The following is an 18,743-nucleotide window of genomic DNA, read 5'->3' on the forward strand; positions in this document are numbered from 1 at the left end:
GCTAAAATCCGAACACTGTTATAGGATAAGCATTGTAGTAATATCACTGATGACCCAAATGTTTCTTTTTTATGAGTCTATGACTCACTTCTCTCTGACCAAACATTTTGGCCAAAAATACAGAGAGGAAAAATTGTTTGAAATTGCTTACATCAAAATGTAAGTTATCTGCTGGATTTGTGGGCACTGCAGCCTTCAAATAAAAGTGTGTAGGGATATAAGAAGAATGAGTTCAAAGGAATCTTTAGATGTGTGAAGAAATATATACTCTATTCTTTTCCCCACCCCCAAGGAAATAGTACACAGCCAAATCTTTTTTTGTGGATAGCCTGGGGGGCATGTAGTTTAGGGTCATACATTTTAAGTTTGCTTGGATTTTAAGTGAGCCATTCAACTCCTGGTATGTCTCATTTTATAAAGGTAATTATATCCTGCTCTTCCCACCAGGCCTAGAAGGAGATATTTTACCTTCTGACCTTCCCCCCCGACCCAGGTATTCTGATGTTTGAGTAGGGATGAGAATGCTAAGGCAGTCATTCCAGATTTTATCCTATAGCAAATGAAGTAACTCCTCTCTATCAGGATTTAGAAAGATCTACCTTTACCCGTGGTAAACTCCTTTCCCAGATTACGCACCATAGGAATGACCAGGGTGCCATACAACCATATAGTAATAAACCATTCCTTCCCACCCACTGCCCTCTGAAGGCTCCTCTTACGTTATAGTTAGGGTCATATCACCACTTGGATCAAAAGCCTTATATGGCTTTCCACTTGGGACATTACACGTAGACTTCGCATAAACCCAACTATCCGGCTTACCATTTAAGGCTTTCACAGTGTGGTTCCCACACACCTGATCATCCTAAACTCTCACTAGTTTCTCACTTCATCATACCAGACTTTTTGCATTTCCCTGGACAGTGCATGTGTTTTTTATGCTATTCTCTCTACAGGAATGTCTTTTTCCTATATTTTTACCTGTTAAAGTCCTAAGAGTCCTTCAAGTTTCAACCCAATTATCACTTCCCTCAATCCCACTGTCAAAGTGATCACTCCTTCTCTATCTCCTGATATTTTACAAACACTTTTGTCATGAAATCACCAGAAATACACTACTATTTTATTTAATCCACTGCAATTTGGAATCTATTTCTTACAACATGTTGGGCCATACCCTAACTGACACAATGGCTCTAAAAGTTTAAGGGTCAAGTCACTGGCATTCTGAAACAAATATATCACTTGCCACTAAACTTTCTTTCACTATTCTTTCTATACTACTGATATATTTTCATCATATAATATTACTGTGCCAAAATTATCATAAATAACATCAAGCTGGTCCTTTTATTTTGCTTCCTAGGTTGCAAATGTGGCCTGGTCTCATCACAGCTATCTCTCTCCTGTGCTGCCACATCCATGTAACCTGATACTGTCTCCTAAATTCTGTTGTTTCAAGCAGCCTTTGAGATCATAAAGATGAAAAGATATGTGCACTGTTCACAGTGTTCATTATCCAGGGGCTGGAAACACTGCATCTAATCCAACATGGTGAGTAGAATCCTAGAGTCTATACAGATTCAGGGAGTATAGAGAAGGGGAGGATTAGTTCTCCCAGGTTTTGAAGGTCAGGTAGTGGTAAACCATGAGAGTCAGGGAATGTTTCAGAGAAGGGAATGTCTGAACTGGGAAATTTCCCTTAGGATAAAAGGAGATCCAGGTAGAGGGAATATCATGTACCAAGGTACAGAGTGTAGTGGCAGCATGGGAACCTCAAGTGATTCTGAGTGGATGGCATTTAGGAAGCAAGGAGACGCTTGGCAGGATATAGGGCCAAATACACAGGCTGGAACCACATCATAAAGGGCCTGTAACTATGCCAAGGAATTCAGACTTTAATTTTTAAATTAAACAATAAACATTTAATGGTTATAATAAACATTTAATGGTTCTAAGCAGAGGAGTTACAAAATTAGCTTTGTATTTGGAAGAGATTGAGACCAGAGGAAAAGACACCAATTAAAATTTCCTGGCAGGTAATCTAAGAAAGCTGAAGAGTACCAAAATTTAGATGGAGTCAAAGGAGAAGGAGAGAAAGGAACTGAACTGGGGCATATTCAAAGTAGCAACAGGAGGTCTTGGAGGTGGGTTGCATGTAGGGAGTATCAGAGAGGATAGCTAAGAGAAAGCCTGGCTTCTTAGGTTGGGTGGCCGATGGTGGCAGAAAAAGATCCTAAGTTCAGCACTGGACAAGCTGAGTTTGAGGAATCTGTGTTTACCTTTGATGTGCTCATGCTGATCCCCCAAATGGCTTACTTTTAAAGCTATGGTGGCGATGGGGGGTTAGAAAAAATAAGGAGTAGGGAGAAATGAGTCCACATAATTCCCTCATTCATTTGTTCTGATTCCAACATCCAAGCTTTTGAGATGATAGGTTTTGAAGCTACAAAAATAAACATTAATATAAAGAGAAAGAATAGTTTTCCTTCTCATAATCTTCAATATACTTCTTTCTGGCTCCCAAATGTAAGCCTTTCCAATCAGTCCTCCTTCTGTTGAAGGAAGAATGGGAGAACTGGTACTTGTTAGATGTTAAAACTTCACATAAACTATATTTTAATTCCTACAGTAAACCTGCATAAATTGGTATTATTATCCCAGCTTCACAGATGAGAAACCCAAAGCTCAGAGAAATTAATAGACTTTCTCAAGCTTCCCCAGCTGGTAAGTGGTAGAAGCTGCATATAAATCTACAACTGTCTGGTTCTAAAGTCCATGCTTCTTCCATTACATGATGTTGACTCTTCAAGGAAAATCTTGGCTCCAGAAATCAGGCTCAGGAAAACAGTTAGTTATGAGAAAACTGAAGAGTCTCTCTGTCCCTTAAGCTATAACATGCTCTAAAAAGCATTCCTGTACGAAAGCATTTCAAACTCAATTTTAGAAATGATCACACCTGTCTTATTCCATCCAAGAAATGCTTTTGATAATTTGCTGAAGCTAAATGAAAAACTATCCAATCAAATAATAAATGATCAAGCAGAAGAATGTAATAGTTATGAAAAATTCCTTCCAAATCTATGTGGAGTTTCACATCTACCAGTTGGGAGGTACTCCACCCATACTCCTTTAATTGGACAGTCAACCTGCCAAGGCTAACTTCCAAGTTTCCTCAACCCTAAGAGAGGTCTCAGTTCTAATAGAGCTGGGGTAATTGTAAAAGACAGAAGATTTCTCTTGGAATCTCTGTATTAAAAATCAAAATGCCTTTAAATCAAAAACAAATACTACTTAATTGACAGATTGCTGCATTACATTACATAGCATTCTCTGTTCATACTTATCCTATCCAGCAAAGCACAGCAGTACCTTGCTCTTATTCCTGGGAAACTTCAAAGTGCCCTTCAAGTGACCATGGAGCGATGTAAGTGGTAAAAGAACTGCTTGGAAAGAACTTTGCATTCCCTTAATAGCTCTAACCACACTACACAACATATGTCAAAATGTTAAAGAGAACAGAAACTCCTAATGCTTTGTGCAATGTATACAGTTCCTGAGCTTTGATGTTTCTGTTTCTGCCCCTTTAGTTGTACAAAATTGTCTGTTTTTTTTTTTAAATCTTTTATGTCTCATTACTGACCTGTCAAACATTATTTTAACTTAAAGAGTAGCTGACGCCTTGCAGTAAACCTTGAAAAGCCCCCTGTTTAAAAACAATCTGCCTTTATGCTATACATATCTAGTATGGTTATGTTTTTATTACAAGGAACATGTCACTGAGAGAAATCTTATCCACAGGTTTTTAGGTCAGAACAAATGTAACCACATTAAGAGTCCAGACTCAGTGTCTTGCACTGACGCTAAGTGCCTGGTGTCTCAGTGGGTTAAAATGGAAATTCAGAGGCTTTGAAAAGCTTGGGGAAGTCAAAGCATCTCCACATCCTTTCAGGCCTCTTTTTCACACCCCAAGTTATTCTCTTACCACCACTTTCCTATTATTCATTTTCACAGATGTAAAGTGATTACCTAACTCCTAATTTTTCTCTTTAGAATGAAGGAAACGTCTCACTCAGGTGTCATTGCATTTGGCTCAGTAAAGATCACTCCCCCTCCACCACCAGGACCACAAGCTTCCACGTTGTTTTTTTCATTGTTTTGGTAAGCGCTGACTTGAGTTCCCTGCCTTCCCCTCCCCCCTTGCCAGTTTTTGTCCCCCTCGGGGACAGACTGTTTGAAGTGTTTCCCAACAGCCCTGCTGAGGCGGAGGTAAGGATGCACAGAAATGCTGTGTGACTTAGGAGCTTGAAAGATCTGGACATCAGAGGGGAGGAAGTGGGGATCTGCATAAAGGAGGTTTTCTTCATGACTGAACTGAATGGAACTGTTTGGGAGGAAGTGATACATGCTCCCATTCATGGGTGGTAGGGTTATACTGGAAGGCAGAAGGTAGCAGGAGGTACTATAATTGGACTCTCTCACAAGTGCTTAAAAGCCACTGCATTATCAACAATGGCACTTTTTCCATTTATATCCTGCAATTGTTACTCATTGTTTGTGAAAATACTATAGTATTTGCCTTGTGTTTTTTTTTTTTGTCATTAGGAAAATTATTTAATTGAACAAGCTGGAGCCACAATTTTCAGAATCAGTCTTGTGTGATACCCTAGAGATACCAGATAACATTCACTGAGATGATAAAAGAGGGTACTTTTTAAACAAGTCTGAATAAGGCATACACTTTGAATAAAAGTGCATTGATTCTTATTAGAAACTATGGCTTGGGCTTCCCTGGTGGCGCAGTGGTTGAGAGTCTGCCTGCCAATGCAGGGGACACGGGTTCGAGCCCTGGTCTGGGAAGATCCCACATGCCGCGGAGCAACTGGGCCCGTGAGCCACAAGTACTGAGCCTGCACGTCTGGAGCCTGTGCTCCGCAACAAGAGAGGCCGTGATAGTGAGAGGCCTGCGTGCTGCGATGAAGAGTGGTCCCCGCTTGCCACAACTAGAGAAAGCCCTAGCACAGAAACGAAGACCCAACACAGCCATAAATAAATAAATTAATAATTGGGGAAAAAAAAAGTTTAAAAAAAAAAAAAAAGAAACTATGGCTTAATCCATTTCCATTTAAAACTTCCCTTATTAGGATTCTGAATAGATGATTCAAAAAGATAATTTTTAATAACGGTGCCTGTATTTGAGTAATTTTCTTTAAAACTCAGTGGCTTAATTTCCCCCATTTCTAATGACAAGAATTCTTCAGACCTCAGGATAATATCCTCGACCTTTCTAACTCTGACAACATACTCCAAAAAGATAAGCTTTGAGATCAGGGTCACTGCCTGTGCTTGAATCAGATCTGAATACATTTTCTTTAACTCTCGACATCATGGAAGAAGTTTCTAAACCATTTCTCAGTATTGCTTACCATTTAAATGTGAACATTTCATTTTGAATCTACAACTTTAACATTAAAGAATTTGTCAGATGAATGCTGTACTGAGAACAACACAGGTCAAAAAGTTAGAAAACCTGGTTTCTAGGCCTGATTCTGTTGTGTTACCTTAACCTCTCTTAACCCTAGGACTCTCCTATGTGAAATGAGAGTGTTAGACTAAATTTCTGAGCTCTTTCTAATCTACATTAGACATTCCATCAATCAATTAATCAATCATTCCATGAAGAAACAACCTTGGAGAAAAGAGTAAAATCATATTTATATGCATGTTTTTGAAAAGTTCTAAGGTTAGGCATTTAGTTTCCCATTCATTCATTCTTCAGTCTTTTTTTTTTTTTTTTTTGAGTGCTAGTATCTTTATGCTTTGAGTTATAAATATTATAACATTCCCAAAGAACTCACAATCTAATAAATTAACATTTGCATATTTTTCTTTTTATAGTCTCTCCCTTTTCCTTAGGTAATAAGAATATATTTTTAAATCAATGCTTTTTTACTTCGTACCTGCTAATGGAGGTTTTGATAAATAAAACCTGACTGCTTAAATAACATATGAATTTCTAACTATTTGAGAAACTAATTATATCCCTGAAAAATTTAATTGTGGATTGAAGAGGAGTGGATATATTAGTGATTTTTAGAATATCAGTTAAATTTTTAATTTTTTGTTCTTTATCTCTCAAACATACAAATATTCAACCACACGTGCACAGAGAATGTTTCATGGATTCCCAAAGGTCCTTTCTTCCAGAGTCCCTTTCCTCTCATCTTCTTTTTAATGTCCATCTTTATATTTTTAAATCTATATAAATGTACCCAGGGAATTATAAATTGATTTATTTTTGCTCTTTCCTATAAATATGTCCAATTAGTTAATTTTATGATTATTAAGTATCAATTGCTTCTGACATAGGTGACTTAACCTACATTATTCTTACATTTTTCTGTTGGAGATTTTTTCCCCCACAGGAAATTGCTCAGGGTGTACTTCACGTGTTGTATATCCATAACATACTAATAAATTTGGTTCTCTCTTGCTTCTTCATGATTATTGTGCCTCAACTGTAACCTTATTAATTTCAACACCTTCCATTTTCACTTACTTCTCTTTCTTGAACTCTAGATAAACTTCTAGAAAACAATCAAAACATTTGTTTCCCTTTCATTTTCCAATTTTAAAAAATGAGACAGTAGAGCATGTCATAAAATCCCCAGACAGGAACTCACTGACAATAGGAAGAAGGCACTGCATGCTTTCCATAATCTGTAAGCGACTAAGTAAAGATGTTCTATGTTACACCTACTTGGGAGGTGCCTCTGTCTGACAAGGCAACGTTGCTGAGAATGCAGAAACAAAAGTTAATTTTGATGAAAATAACCACAAGTTGACAGAATTTAAGATTTTAAGGAAGATTAGAGGGAAGTAAAAAATAGCTAAAGAAAATTAATGTTAACATGGTTTGAACAGCCTTGGAAAATAACACAAAAGATGCACTAAGTAATATACTAGTGACCTGATTATCAGCACATTTCTAGAGCTGTATATGAAACCCAGAAGGTCTAAGAGCCTGAAGACAGTACACCAACCTCCCCACAGAGCCTGACTGCTTACATTGCTGTGCTGATGTTTTGTATCCAACTCAGTGAACAAGCACAATTCCTGACATAATCAAAACACAACCTTGTTTTTGTGTCCCACTGTCCCTTTAAAATGTATTCAGTGGCGGCAATCTCCTGACCTGAGGAAACCTTGAGAAATCACATGCCTTTAACAATCATGTTCACGTTCAGGTATTAACAGTGTTAAGATCACTCTAAGTTGCAAACACGGGTTCAGTTTGGTAAGTAAAATGCCAAATCCTATGTAATATAATTCTAAACTTCAAGTAGTATTAAATATTCTCTCCTTTCCAGCTGGCTGGAAACTGTGGTGTCAACCAAGGATGGGTGGTCAGTTTTCTATTTGCTTCCCTCTTCCCCCTCACCCATTTGCACCCTCTTCCAGATCTCCTCAGATTGTCCACTCCTCACAGGCTCTTGCTGTTAGAGTCTCTCATCCTCCCTTTGCAAGAAGATTCAAAACAGCCCCTCTCTTGCATGGGTAGCACACATCTGGTTCACTGAAAACACATCGTTTGCCCCACACTCAACAGAAGTGGGCTGCAATCCAAACAGAATATGTTTCCCCTTCTCTGGATGAATCAGGCATCTTCTAATGATGCCTCTTAACCATAGGGAACGTATTTCAGGCTTCTGAATGATCCTATGGAAGCCACATCTCACTAGGCTTGAGGTGAAGGAGGTAGCACCCTGACCGCTCCCCTCTTTGGGGTAAATAGGGACTGACAAGCAGCAACCGCACTCTGTAAAGACTGATCTTCCCCTCTCATCACTTTTTTTACATTCCTCAAGGGTTTTAACGTTATCTAAACTGGTTCTAGGTCATCTGTTGGGAAATTTCCTCCTCATAAGCTAACACATTAGAAATTCACATCTTTGTACTGTGATACCTTGGTCAAAATATACATTCTCAGGTCCAATTTCAAAGTCACAAACAGGGCTTCCGTCCTGGGAAGTCAGCTTGTTTGGTTCCGTCAGTTTACATGGAGGGAGCAGCACTTGTTAATGGCTTTACACCAGGATTAGCAAGCTCAAGTTCTTCTCCCATAGCTGGGAGCACGGATGAATGACCCTGGCTGGGTGGGAACTGAAGTATAATAGGAGAAGTTACCTGTCCAAAGAAATAGATGCCTCTTGGCCATTGTTAGTGCAATGATACCAGACATTCTAATTTTTCAAGAAAAGTGGAAAATGCAAATTTTTATATGCCATCTCCATTGTATAAATGTAGGCTTAAAATATTCTAAGAACTTTGTTCAGGCCTCACACTAAAAGATTAATGGGCTGGGTTCTGATAGAAGACCAGCAGTTTGTGATTTTTACAATTGGCTGTACCCTCAACTATACCCAGCTGTTCATGTTCTTGATGACTAGATCCTCAGGTGAGAGTAGGGCAACTGAGCAACTCCAACTCCCACTCTGTCCTGACAATAAAGCTCAAGGTAGAAATGGGGTGTTCTCTTCATATACAAATAATACACCCAGTTAAGACACTCTCAGTGCTAAGCTGGAAGAGGGTGGGATGGTGGATAAATGTACTTTTGTTGTTCATGATGGGAGCTATTTTTCACCTTCCTTGGGCATTTACAAACAGCCAGATGAATAAAACAAGCAGAACAGGGTCCCTTTAATCACACTAAACCTGGACTAAGCATACTCCTCTTCCTGCTTTGCTTTGACTTTTCAAATGTTGGTGGTGATATAAGTGTTGATGGTCATTATCTACCAGGGGGATTAATCCCCACTGGACAGTTGCATTTGCAACCTAAATTTAAAACACGTTTTTCCGATGCTTTGAACCAACAATCTCATGCTGCTGAATCTTAGGTGCCCTCCCAAGAACCTCAAATGGAATATTATATTATGTACAAAAACAGACTTCCCTATCATCACTACCACCCCCTCAACATACATACGCACACGTGTGCGCTTGGAGAAAAAGTGATATTAAAGCAACGCTGCATCAGCTGTGGGTACAATGGGTTCATTTTACTGCTGTCTCCTTTTGTCTGTTTGACATTTTTACAAAAAAAAATATTGAAAATGCAGTAGAAACTTGGTTATAACAAATAACTATCAATGTAATCAGAATATTAGATTATTGGGCATACAAAATTTTTTTATTTATAGTTAAACTCATGATATTATAATCACCTTGCCATGAAAATTGCATTGAATATCTAGTGTTGAATCATTACCCCAAAACAAATGCTTACATAACTACCCACTTTCTACTGGTCTACAATTCAATAGACACAGACACAAAGTAACTGAAATTTTATGTGTTTTGGTTTACTATTACTATTGACAAGAAGAACGGTTTAATGAATTTTTTCAAGGGTATGTCCTACTGTCCACCTAACATTTCATTGTTTTAAAATGCAGTATAGTGCCTGGGAGGAAGTAGGGACTCAAAAATGTTTATTAAATAAAAAGTGAATAAAAAGTAGCTAAAACGGAGTACTAATACTATACATCGACTCCTTACTTTAGGTTAGTCTGAGCTTAGAGTGTAGGAAAGTGCATCTCGTGGTTATTGATTACATACTTTGAAAGTTACCATAAATACCACATACATATACACACATATATAATACAGACATTGAATATATGTAAAAAGACTTCTTTGCCAACTTAGTTCTAAAGAGTTAAATTTTGTTTAGGTGTATTTAATTACAATGTAAAATCAAATTGTTTGAAGTCCAAATTCCTAATCTTTACCACTGTGTGCTAATTTATAGAACTGAATTTGTAATGTTTGAGGAAACATTGCACATTTGAATGACACATACCTAAACAATAAACTAAAATTTTATATCTTCATTTCTACTACTTGGCTAGTAAGATTTCTTCAAATTTGGGGTATTGAAGGGTAAGATATTTTTTATTAGAGTCAGAAAATAGAAAGGAGGAAACTCTAGCCGAAGTGTTATCACATTAAAAACAGACCCAGTCCTTTTGATTTTCTCTATTTTTTCCTTCAAGCAAATCAAAGATGCCTCACCTACTTTAAGAGATCAGACTGCCTGAGATCTGTTTCATTTAAGAACCAGACCATTTAGGAGGTACCAGAAATACATCTTCATTAGCAGCCACTTCAGGAAATAAGGAGATGCCTATGATAATATATTATGTGAAAGCTATGAATAGTAGAGAAATTCAAGAAAGTCTGGTTAACAAGCATTGTAGAAGGGGATATACGTATTTGCTAAAGCCAAAACACTTTTTCCAGAAATATATTTTCCACTTTAATAGAATAACTTGTATATGTTCATAGTAAAACCACCAAGAGCCAGGAATTTTCCAATTCATTTGTCATTATAGGAAATGGTGTTCTTATTGCCATCCAAGAAATTTTGCTGATGGGCAATATTTTCTGCTGGACTGTGTCCCAGGAAATGGTCCTCTAATTTATTCAGGAAGAAAAACTTATGTATAAAATATCGGCCAAAAGTCAGTATCTTATTGGTCCTTGTTCAAAGATAGCATAAATAAGGCGAATATGGTCTCTGTTCAAAAGGGACAATAACACTCTATGATTTTTATGGCGTTCTCTTTCAAAGACTTCAAAGCCTCTGATAAATAACATGGCATAAGCCATTCCATAGACAGGAGACAGATAAGGGAAAAAATACCATTCTCCTTACTTCATGGGCATAAAATCTGAAAAGATGAAAAGAGAAGCAACTCCAAACCAGGCTTCTCTTCAGTTTAAAAAAAAAAAAAAAGCACCATATAAATCTAACAGAATGAATGCAACCACCATGTGCCTAATTTATGTAAAACTACTTATTTTCTTATTTACTTTGATAATTTTGGCAAAAACAAATTGTTTCCTTGAATTTCCACTTCCCCTGTAGCTACGTTCTCCAATCCAGCCTCCAGACTGCCTACCAAGGTTTCTAAAACACAATCTGGTTCTTTCATTATCTTAATTAAAATGGATCCACATGGTCTGCACTGAATTAACTAGAGGATCCACTGAGTAGCATTCTTCAATTTATGCCACTCTTCATTCATTCATTTATTCAATCAGTATCTCTCCCTACACTCTAATCATACTAAGATGCTCAATATTACTTGCATAATGTGATATACTTCTTTCATTTCTTACTCCATTTCTCCTACTGGAAATGTTTTTGCTCTGTTCATCTGACAAAAGAAAATTCTAATTCATATCAAGATGAAATTCACACATTTTGCACTTTGAGAATCAATTCTTGAATATTTTATCTGAGAAAATAAATCATTTCTTTCTCTGTGCTTCTGTAACAATTTATTCAGACCATCATTAAAATACATATTCCATTATAATTAGTTGAATGTGTTTGTTTCTTTCACTGGATGTCAGGGACCATGGCTTATTCATATCTGCAACCTACTGCACCCAGAATGTTGCCTGGAAACTCAATGGGCATTTGTTAAATTGAAATAAATTAGATACAGATACTTATAGAATCCACCATTTCTTCAACATTGAGATTTTTGACATCAGTAGTGTGTCTACATCTCTGTACTAGGAGGTGTGAGCATTCATGGCATATAAAGGAGAGAGGTCTTAACTTGGAATTGCTTATAATTAGAAGGGAAGACAAGTAGATATCAATAATGCAATTCTACATCCAATGGAGTAGTTATGTTGAAACCTGATTCAAATAGAGGCCCTGTTCTTACTATTATTCCACATTACCAATTAAGAAAATTTATATTCTTCTGAGGCTAACATCATTCTTTCTAAATTAATTCTCCATTTGTAGCAAATGAAATATTTCCCCAGTTTTAGCACCTATATTGAGGTTCTCTGTTTCAAATAATGTTGGTTATCAATATGGATGCTGTGACTTAAATATGTGCCTCTTACTGATGAATTCAGAGAGTGAGGCAGGATTAACCTTTTTTTACTATAATTGCTCTGAGGCACTGAGATGTTTCTAAGAGCACAAAGCTACAAATCAAACAATTTTGAATCTCTAAATGAATCTTCATACCCAGACTACTAAATTTTACTCATTCCATCAAAGAGGGATGGATGATTTCAGGCCTTGAGAGTGGTTGTGACTTTATAACTGAGTCACTCTTTAAAACAAGTTTTCAATGATGAATAGGACAAATACTTTTGTAAAACTCGTTGATTCCTCAATGACTATCCTGTGGAAATCTGTTCTAAAGTAATTCTGATCTGCATGCAAATACTGTATGTGGTATACAGTCGAAAGTAAAGTAAATGGGCTAATATGACCTTTCCTTGAGATGCATATGGGACAACTGATAGAATTAATTGAACTTTCTAAACTCTATAGAGTGACTTATGTTACTAAGGATCTCTGGCTTTAATACTGAGCTTTATTTGTCAAAAGGCCAATGAAATAACCATATTGAATCCAAAGCATTCCAGGTCATTTCTGTAAGAAAGCACACAATCTGCTGCTGTGGTATATAAGGAAGTTTGGCCCATTTACCTTTAGATATAAACAATAGAATTTCCTTAGATAAATGTGATGCAATGTGAGTTATATGCTCTGATATGTAAAGAATGGTTAATTATAGAAGCCAACAAGTTCTGGGAGAAATATCATTTGGAACATCAATATATGGGCTACATGCCAAATGAAATTTTTACTCTGCTAGAACATGCTTAGGTCTCAATATAAGGAAGGAAAAATAAAATGGTATGTACGACTGTGCAGGAACTTGACATTTCAGAGACACGATAGGAAAAGAAACACATCTCAAGAGACAACTTCAGAAAAAGGGGTGATTTCTGAGTCTTTGCAAATTTCCAGAAGACTGTGAGACAAATTTTTTCTACAAATACGGAATTCACTGAGGATCTCAGGAAGAGGCAATGAAGCAGCTTGGAGGAGGAATTCTCAGTCTGCTCAGTAAATCTGCTAAGTTTGTAAATCCACTGAGGTCTCCAGAACGTGTGTAGCCCATTCTAGATCTAGTAAACAGAATGATAGAATGTCTTTTATATATTTATTTTTGCATTAGTTTAGAAGAAAACACAGATGCAATAAGAGTCCCACTTACGCACACACCTTTAATATTGTCTTTCGGCTCAAATGAGACAGAGTTGTAATAGCAAAAAACAGTTCATTTTTACTAAGTATGTATCACTTACTCTTCATATATGTTAACTACTCAAACATTCTCATGGGGAAACATGGATACTTGTAACTGCTCATAAGAAAAAGCATGTTTTACATAAATCATTACACTAAAGAAGACATAAGGAACACAAGAGGATGCATTTGGAATCAAAGAACATAATACATTTTGTATCTTTCATAATTTTTCTATAGAGCAGTACAAGCAAGAAATTGTTTTTCAGCTCTTCCCTCTCAGTGATTGATTTGAAAATAAGTTTAGCTTGCCTCAGTGCTGGTCACAGTTATTTGCAGGGTTTTTCTTATGTCATATCCTTAAAAGGTGCTAAAATTGATTTCCTTCTATGCAAAGATTATTTTGGTACATTTCACATGTATCCCAACCTCCAGTGACATTTAGTTATCATTAAATGACTACAGTGAATGGAAAATTAAGAAAGGGGAAACATTCCAGTTCTTATGCATTCACTCAGAAGTCTTCAACTCCTTTAGAACCAGGAATCATTTTCTCCATTAACAGAACAACAGCATTCTTAGGCTTGAAAAATAAAAAATATATAGATCTTTAGCAAAAGAGTTGGAAAGCTACAGTATTTCTGAAACAAGGTATCATTAATTATACATTCCATCTCAAACTCCATGCCAATTTTCTCCTTGACAAACTACAGATAGGTATTTCTTAGCTCAGTATTTTATATAAGAAATAATAGATTTGGGGCAAGATTATCCTATAAAAGACCAATGTTACAAACTTGGTTGAATCTTGTCCTTGTGACCAAGTCTATCCAGAATGACATACTTTGGTTGAGTTTTACTCAGCCTTTTACTTTGGGCAAAAACTAATGGTCAATATCTGCTAAGTGATTTCCTGGTACTGGTCCTGGTGCTCCATACAGATCTGCTGGCAAAGCCATAGCTCTTTTGGGAGAATAAAGATTGGGAGAAATGGCCTACTAGCTAATCAAATAATTTTAAAGAACAGAAAATCTTTCTGTGTTTTAATTCCACCCATTTTCTTTTTACACATTTCATTGGTTTGTTTGATCACTACAAATATGTCTGATATTGAGACTAGAATGCTCCTTCTATATGCTTACACCATGATTATGACTATCAGGACTCTTAAGGGGAAATTGGTTCTGCTTATGAACTATTATTATCAAAGATTGCTTAAAATCATTTACTTTAAAACCAAAATTATTTGGGTCAGTTATCTTTCAAAATGTAACTGATCCTATCAACACCATATAACAAGATAATTTAGTTAGTTACACATTCATTCGTAACTAATTCACCCTGGCAGATTCACCAAGGAAATTAGTTTCTTAAAACCAGAGGTTCCATCAATGCATTTGCTGAGATATTTTCTTTTTCTATAGCCATAGCGGGTGGCTGATAACTTATGTTTTGAAAATGTTCCAATCTAAATCACCTAGGTCACACTGCATGGTGAAGAACTTTAGAGACTTAATAATTCATTTGTTCACATGCTGAAAAAGACTCAGAAACTGTTTCTCAAGTAAACTCTTGGACCTACCTATTCTATTGGCCCACCTCAATGTGGAAATTGGGTGGCCATCTATTCAAGAAGTAGTGTTGGTTTTTGATCTGGTTTTCATAAAAGGTTGTCAACCCTCCTGCTCAGTTAGTTAATTTTTAAAATACAGAGTCTGTCCTTAATCAGTAACAAAGAATTATTTATTGCCAGAGAACATACTTTCAAACTGTTTGCTAGCTAACTTCTCTCAGAAGCCATTTGAAAGGAATTTCATTTCTGGAGATTGTTTTGAAAAAAATGAAGTGTATGTCTCTCTCTAGACATCCTAATTTTTAACCCCTGAATCATGCTGTGCTATTTACTTAGCCTCTGACAAGATATTTCCTTTGTTGTACTTTGACATTATCCCTTGGCTTACATTAATAGATGCCCTAAAAATGCTTTATGAAATGGACTACTACAGTTACTCAATAATGCTATTAAAATGTCAGCCACTACATAAACCAGAATCCCCTATATAAAGACCCACTCAAGGCATGGGCCTTTGTGCTTGACCTTACAAACAACTAGTATGTCCTCTCCTTAAGTGATCATATGATTCCGATAAACTAATCACAGCTCCTTTTGCTTCAACTGCCAAGGAGCTCAGAGTTAAATTTATTAATGAAAGTATGTTATTATTAAAGTCTTTATATGCATTCCTTAATTCTAAATTTTCTATGAGTTTGCTTTTGTCTTCTATATTTTTCATGGCCTTGGCTTTATAATTTATGCATATATTTTTGGGTTTTGTGTATATCATTGAAAGATATCCCAAAACGTTTTGTAAAAATAATTGGGTTCTAGCTAAAGAGAAATAAAATAATCAGATATCCCACTATATTTTAAGATACTGAAAAAGATATAAGTGGGGGGGGGGGAGGTTAGTTAAAGTGGTAATGGAAAAATCACTAGAGCACTAAAGGTGAGTAAAATGAAGGTAGTAATTACTGAAATTAGAAGTAAAGAATATGAGGATATTACATAGTGAGATCTAAGGAGACTCTGGAAACAAGATGAAAATAAATACAGATTAAATGTAGTAAGTAAATGAAAAGAAATGTAAACTAAAAGGCAGAAGTCTGCAGGCAGGAGAAGAAAAAATTGAATACTTTGACACACACAGCAGCAACAAAACCATTCAAGTAACGTGCCAACTGAACAACGCACACTGCACCTGTGCATCAACTGTGCCATATTCTGGGAACCAAAACCAGATCAGGTCACCATCTTTCATGCCATCGTGTACATAGGTTCATTATGTATATTTTAATGAATGTTGTATTCACAGCAGTTCTCAACACATCACCAAACATTTAAAATCCAGTTGTTACAAAGTTACTCTTACCTAATATTCTCAAATCTATGAATTCACTTAGTTAATCAATAAATTCAAATTCAATAAACGTACTTTTCCTCTTGGAATGCTTTGAAAAGTAACCCCTAGCATCAAATTCAGAAGAACGAGGCAGGGTTGGTGGAGGAGACCACAGAGGGAAGAGTGGTGATAAGCCCTTCACAAGTCTGATTGAGGGAGCCGGTGCTTCGTTTTCCTATGTTCTTCCCAAACAATGCATTTGCATTTCCCTTTACCCTCTCAGTAGTTTACTTTCACCAAGCCTTTCAGCAAGACCTTGAATTACTAGAACAGTGCTTGTCAAGTGTGGTCCCTTGACCAGCAGCAATAGTGTCATCTGGGAACACATTACAAAGGCAAATTCTGGAGCTCTACCCCAGACCTACTGAATCAGAAATTCTGGGAGTAGGGCTCTTGCAATCTGTGTTACAATGGACCCTCGAGGTGTTCATAATGCATGATCAAGTTTCAGGACCAGTGGACCAGAGGAACACATGGATATAAGGAGATGTCTGCTCATTCACAGTTATTAAATGTGAGGTGATAATAACAGGAATAGAGGCAGAGTTAGAAAAGGAGGATAGAAAACTATAGAAAAAGAAAATAAGCAAGTGACATCTTGCCATTTGCTTGTTCCAGAGGCTCAAATGAATATTTCAGTGTTCATATTTTAATTTTTTAAAATTTACATTTTGTACTTTTTTGTCTATGCTGTTCTTCATACTTGGTTTGTCTGAAAAGAGAAAGTCCAACACTAGGTTTACTGAGCAAAACTGGTACTAAGACTTCACATACTTTAGACTTTCTTAACTCATTATCCTCATACAGAGAGCATAACTCACCTTCAATTCCTAAATCATACTGCAAATGATCAAGTTTCCTCTTAGCTTTAACTCCATACAGGGATCAACATCACCAGTGCAATTCCGTCACTCTTGAGGTAAGACTCTGCAGCTGTTAAAACAGTGCATGCCCCGTAACAACACGCCAGCGTAGGGCAGGAAGCAAAGAAGGATTCTATTTCTAATTGAACCTCTGGTGGGAATTGAAATACGTGGTGTTTGATTTCTTGTACTAGAATTCATCTGCTTATCATAAACTTTTCAGTGGCACCTTTTCTCTCACCCTCCTCCTTTCTGTCACTCTTAAATACTTCCACCCCCTCAATTATTCCTTAACTTTGGTCTTTCAATAACTGGATCTGGTGCTATCTTTTCTGAAAGCAGGTACCTTCACTATTGAAATGTCTCCACACTGTTAAGGGGAGTAAATTTGCAACCTGCTCCCTTATCAGTAGAGATGATTTAGAGAAAAACAATGAAGATAGTTCTAAAAAGAATGGATTATATATTGGATTATTTGGCCTGAATGAGCGAAGATTAATGAGTGGATTGACCACGTAATTCCCAGATTTTAAATCTGGGAAACTTTTCAGAGCAAAGGGAGGGAGTGGCTATTATAGATTTTGCCAAGACAACTGACCCATGCTGGGACCGTTTTGGGCAAACCAGGAACATGCTCGATCTATTCATTGGAGACTTTTTGGCTGACTTTTTGGTATATGAGGGATTTTAATGAGAAAAATATTTATCGTTTACTCTCCGTATCCATGGAAAACCAAATAAGAATAAAAGCAGGACATATTTTTTTGTGTATTTATAAGTTTATTGAGGACCCTGCTATCACTGGGCTCATTATCTACTTATTAAACATATGATTATATAAATTTAAACTTTCATTGCCCAGTTATTAGTTACATAATTAGATCATCTTGACTTTCAAAATGTTAATAGTAAAAATAGATACTGTGGGAGGTGTAGAGTTGCCATTCATGGGGACTCACTGCCTCTGTGCATAACTAACTGTCCTGAAATTCACTAGAAGCTCAATTTGTTTTTGGGTATCATACTAAAATTATGCAGTTATAAAGTTCTCTGAAAGCAAAAAACTAAGATGCTCTTTCCAGATTCCTTCCTAACATACTATACAGTTCAAAATATCTCTTTAGTTATTTGGAGGTTTTCCATATATAACAATTCTCTCAACTTGTCTGTACACTGCCAAGGGTTGGATTATAGAAAGCCATTCAAGAAAGTGTAGACAAAGCAGTTCCACATCGTTTTGTTGGTATTCTTTTTATAAATATTTTGCTCTCTGTAGACATTTTTCCTTTGAAGCACTCAAAATCTCTACACACTGCAAAACCTGGCATTTATCTGATGGGTCACATTTAATAATGAGATTTGACATTATCAGATTTAATCATGAAATCTGACACTATTAGAATCCTGGCTTTCAGAAGCAAGAGTTACTATAACATATTTGGTTGGATGAAAGAAAGGAAGGAAGGAAGGGAGAGAAGGAGCGAGGGAAGGAGAGGGGGAGGAAGGAAGGAAGGGAGGAGGGAGGAAGGAAGGAAGGGAGGAGGGAGGAAGGAAGGAAGGGAGGAGGGAGGAAGGAAGAAAGGGAGGGAATATGGCAGGAAATTTTTCTCAAACAAAACTTCCCCAAAATATTTTACGTCTTTAAGAAGTACTAAAATATATTAATATAGTATATTTAATGTATGTTAATATATGTTATTATTTCTTCCAGATCTCTGATACAAGACAAAAATTTTAGAACTATGAATGATGGAGCACACACTCCCATAAAATGAGAAA

Source organism: Eschrichtius robustus, chromosome 4, assembly GCF_028021215.1.
Source record: "Eschrichtius robustus isolate mEscRob2 chromosome 4, mEscRob2.pri, whole genome shotgun sequence".
Taxonomy (NCBI): Eukaryota; Metazoa; Chordata; class Mammalia; order Artiodactyla; family Eschrichtiidae; genus Eschrichtius; species Eschrichtius robustus.